This window comes from Hemitrygon akajei, unplaced genomic scaffold, assembly GCF_048418815.1.
Source record: "Hemitrygon akajei unplaced genomic scaffold, sHemAka1.3 Scf000197, whole genome shotgun sequence".
In the NCBI taxonomy this organism is placed as follows: Eukaryota; Metazoa; Chordata; class Chondrichthyes; order Myliobatiformes; family Dasyatidae; genus Hemitrygon; species Hemitrygon akajei.
This window is the reverse complement of record NW_027332082.1, coordinates 494,701-499,507: the sequence shown is the minus strand read 5'-3', so window position 1 is coordinate 499,507 and position 4,807 is coordinate 494,701. Positions and strand designations below refer to the sequence as shown.

The 4,807-nt window shown below is 45.4% G+C and overlaps 1 pseudogene; it reads left to right on the top strand.

Annotated features, from left to right (window-relative positions):
- Positions 1-1,500, top strand: LOC140724368 (N-acetyllactosaminide beta-1,3-N-acetylglucosaminyltransferase 3 pseudogene; annotated as a pseudogene).
- Positions 1,501-4,807: the final 3,307 nt, after the last annotated feature.

Here is a 4,807-nt window from a genome sequence, read left to right as displayed (position 1 = left end):
ATGGGAGGACATCGGCGATTCTATGAGAAAGTAGTGCCGGGTGTTCTGATTACTCTGGGATTGTTCTTCATGTTCTGGGATAATGACAAACGTCGAGAGACTGATGATGTTGCAGAAACTGTTCATCGCAAAGATCTGCCCAAGGTTGTTACTGCTGATGCAACTAAATCAGTGCTCAAGCCGAAGTGCCACGCGAACAGGACATTGTTGCACCTGCCCTCATTTCATCAAGAGAAAGAGCACATAAAAAACTTCTTGATGTATAAACACTGTCGAGAATTTAACATGATTCAAAATGTGCCAGACAAATGCGGTGGTCGAGAAGGATCTCAGAATGTCTTCCTGCTCCTGGTGATCAAATCTCACCCTTTCCACCAGGATCGGCGGGAAATGGTAAGGAAGACCTGGGGCAGAGAACGCGAATTCAATGGGATCCTAATTAAGAGAGTCTTTATCTCTGGTGTCTCTCCTGACCAAAAAGAAAGTAGGAAATTGAATCAGCTGTTAGCCATGGAAAACAGAGAACACAGAGATGTCCTACAATGGGATTTCTTGGATACCTTTTTCAACCTCACCCTCAAACAATACAAGTTGCTGCAGTGGGTCAGTGAATTTTGCCCCAGTGCTAAATTCATCTTCAATGGAGATGATGATGTCTTTGCCAACACCGATAACATGGTTGATTACTTGCTAGGCATGAAGGTTCACCAACACCTGTTTGTGGGCCGTCTCATTTATGGGTTTGGGCCCAAACGCCAGAAGTCGAGCAAGTATTATGTGCCAGAAATAGTGACCACCATCAGGTCGTACCCACCATACATTGGTGGAGCGGGCATACTTATGTCTGTGTATACAGCTCATATCATTTACCACATAGCCCAAGACCTTGAACTATACCCCATTGATGATGTATTTTTGGGGATGTGCCTGGCCAAGGCTGGACTAGCCCCACACTCCCATAGCGGATTCAGGACAGCTGGAATCAGTGTTCCTTCAACCCAAGATGACTCTTTCAATCCTTGCTATTACCGTGAGTTGCTGCTAGTGCACCGTTTTCGGCCTTTCGAACTGCTATTGATGTGGGATGCAGTGCATGATGCCAATCTGAAGTGTGCTCGTGCTCCCCAGAAGTCTGCACCCACGAAAAGGACCACATGAGTCATGAGAGAATGTAGCAACTGTTGGCATGCAATGCAGTTTGTAAACATGTGTTAATCAGTTGTTTATGCAATGTAAGAAGCTCAATTCCTAAATTATATTGGAGGATACATTAATTCATAGAGTTGGTGCCTTTCTACCTTCCACAAATGTTTGCAAAGCTGTCAGGTGTCATCACTCAGCCTAATTCTTACTGCACCCATAATGACATTACAATATTGTCAGGAGCATCACAATTTAAGTCAATTGTAAAGTTATTCCAAGTGAGCAGTCCGTGTTGCATTGCGTGCAGATAGGTACAGCATGTTCACTTGGGGCATTTGTATAATAAGCCACCAATAAAATCTTTAGTAACAGTTATATCTGTGTATTTTCTTCTTGCCGTTGCTTACATGTCCCTTGCAAAATGTGGAAGAGACAAATGCATTTATGCGACTGGAACTGTGAGAACAACAAAGAATCTAGATCTAAAATTGTCTCAGGGTTGGAGGAATAGATAAACTTATGGTCATCACTTCTGTACTCAAATGTCAGCCTGCATTGTGTCTGTGTAACTACATATCAAATAGAAGCACACACGCAGGAGATGGCTTTAACTGGTGTATTCACATTGCAGAGAGGGAAAGAGATCAATGAACATGTGGGGACAACAGATCAATATGCATACATAGACGGCAGTCCATATGTAGTGCGAAGGGGAGTGGCATTAGATTTGGCAGGTGTCTTGTCTAAGACAATGTACTCGGTTGCCAGTGTCATGTTGCTGGTATTGACACGGTCATCACTGAGAGGTAAGTCCGGTAGCTTTGACTAGTGGCCAACCTGGACATCGGAGATCTGGAGAGGAGGGGACTTCAATAAGGCTCATTGTCCGAGGGGCAGCTCACGGCAGTGCAATAGAGCAATCGGTGACCAATCAACTAGTGGCCAATCGGCATTTGGGATTGATTAGTAAGAGCAAATTAAAGGAAGGTTGGACAAACCCAGTGGCCGTCTTCTGAGTAGAAACACAGAAACCCTACAGCACAATATGGGCCCCTCGGCCCACAGAGCTGTGCCGAACATGTCCCTACCTTAGAACTACCTAGGCTTTACCCATAGCCCTCTTTTTCTAAGCTCCATGTAACCATCCAGGAGTCTCTTAACAGACCATATCGTGTCCGCCTCCACCACCGCCGCCGGCAGCCCATTCCACGCACTGACATCACACTGCGTAAAAAAAAAAAAACTAGCCCTGACATCTCCTCTGTACTTACTTCCAAGCACCTTAAACTATGCCCTCTCATGCTAGCCATTTCAGCCCTGGGGAAAGCCTCTGACTGTCCACAAGATCAATGCCTCTCATTATCTTGTACACCTCTATCAGGCGACCTCTCATCCTCCATCGCTCCACGGAGAAGAAGGCCGAGGTCACTCAACCTATTTTCATAAGGCATGCTCCCCAATTCAGACAACATCCTTGTAAATGTCCTCTGCACCCTTTCTATGGTTTCCATGTCCTTCCTGTAGTGAGGCAACTATAACTGAGCACAGTACTCCAAGTGGGATCCGATCAGGGTCCTATATAGCTGCAACATTACCTCTCAGCTCTTAAACTCAATCCCACAATTGGTGAAGGCCCATGCACTATATGCCATCTTAACCACAGAGTCAACCTGTGTAGCAGCTTTGTGTGTTCTGTGGACTCGGACCCCAAGATCCCTCTGATCCTCCGCACTGCCAGAAGTTTTGCCTTTAATGCCATATTCTGCCATTATAGTGTAGGGACTGCGGTCTGCAGTCAGGTACTCAGGATCACTCAGCATAATGTTGCACGAACATTATTAGCAAAACACTCCGACACAAGACGGGTTTCATTTTGTTACAGACAGAAATGCCAGTTTGGTACTACAAGTAAACTGCATTTCCACATTGGTGGAGAAGTGTGCTGACACCCCTCGCTATCTGTAAAAACTGTGACGAGATGCTAAGGTGTATTCAATATGGACTGTGCCTTTAAAAAGAGAGAGAGTTGGTGTACAGCGATTCAGAGAGAGAGAGAGAGCACAGAGCAGCTCGTGAGTCACCATGGTTACGGAAGGGCGGAGCTATAAATGGGCAGCTGGCGTTCAGCATGTTTGAGATATATTCAAGGTCAGCTGGCTTTTCAGACAGACACACAGACACGGACAGAAATGCAGAAGAAATAGACACTGGATGAACTTTCAGTGCCCACGAAAGGGTGGGTTTTGATCGCAGTGTGGGAAAGGGGTGACCGGTGGAATGTTATCGGTGTGTTTAACCTTTGATAGCTTTACTGCGTGAAGGCGGTACTCTTTTGTGTGATCACAAAACTTTAACAGGACTTCGGAAGGCAACGGAGAGATCGACGACATCAGCTTACTTGGAAAACAAATCACCTCTCTCTCTCTCTCTCTCTCTCTCTCTCTCTCTCTCTCTCTCTCTCTCTCTCTCTCTCTCTCTCTCTCTCTCTCTCTCTCCTCAATTCTACTCAACTTAATATCACGAACTGAACTGACGTCATTCCTATACCATCGTAAGACTGTATCATTTACCACCTAAGCTGAAGAAGTTTGGGGTTTTATATTTACACATATACATAAACTCTGCTAACCTGTTTGATTTATCTGGTTTTATATTACGAGATTACGTGGATACTGATAAGTAGTGTTTTGTTTGTATCAATACCAGACTCCAGGTGTGTTCCATTTATGCTGATTCTTTTAACCCGTTACGGGGTACGTAACAAAACCGTTCCAACCTCTACATCACACCGCATTTCTGTAAACCCCTTCGACCCCTACAGCACACGGCATCTCTGCAAAACCTCCATCATCCACCCCTGTGCATTCAGACGACAGCAGACCCGAGAAAGATACCGTCGTGTCAGATTGAATGGCTCATAAAACGCTGTTGGCCAGAAGAAACTACAGACTGATCAAGGACAGGGGAAGCAGACAAACCCGTTCTCTCTGTTTTCACCCATTTTGTGGACTATGAATTGATTCTTGCACTGGACAATTTAATCAGAGGAACTGAATGTGGACACAGGAAGCTTCAGGTAATGATCTGCTAAACCTGAGAACATTCTCAAACAAGTCGCCATTTGTCATGTGAAGGGCGTGGACTCTGAACTGATTCTTGACTCTGGGACAATCTAATCAGAGCAATAAACCTGAGACCATGCTCAGTGGAGCAGCTACTTGTTATGTAAAATGCCAGACATATCAAAGAAGCAATCTGTAGTCTCGTTAGACTCTGTCTGGGTTGCCTCATTTAACTGGTTTGGACCGGTCAGGGTGTAAAGATACGAATACTCAAGGCTAGGCTGGGCAGAGTCACGTACAATATGTTGGTTGTAGCTCTGTACAATGATCAGTAACCAGGTGACTCAGGTAGGTCAGGTGACCTTGAGCCAATGGTTCAGAGCTCCAATGGTTCAATTGATGAGGAACAATATAAGATTCCGGAGCTTCAGATATGCAGGGGTGATAACTCTCCAGCGGCCAGACGCCAACCATTGCCGAAAAGTAGGACCACACGGACACGTGGAGATTGGGAACATGAGGATCGGAAGATGTTGAGAGGCATTGATCGTGTGGATATTCAGAGGCTTTTTCCCAGGGCTGAAATGGTTTCCACAAGACGA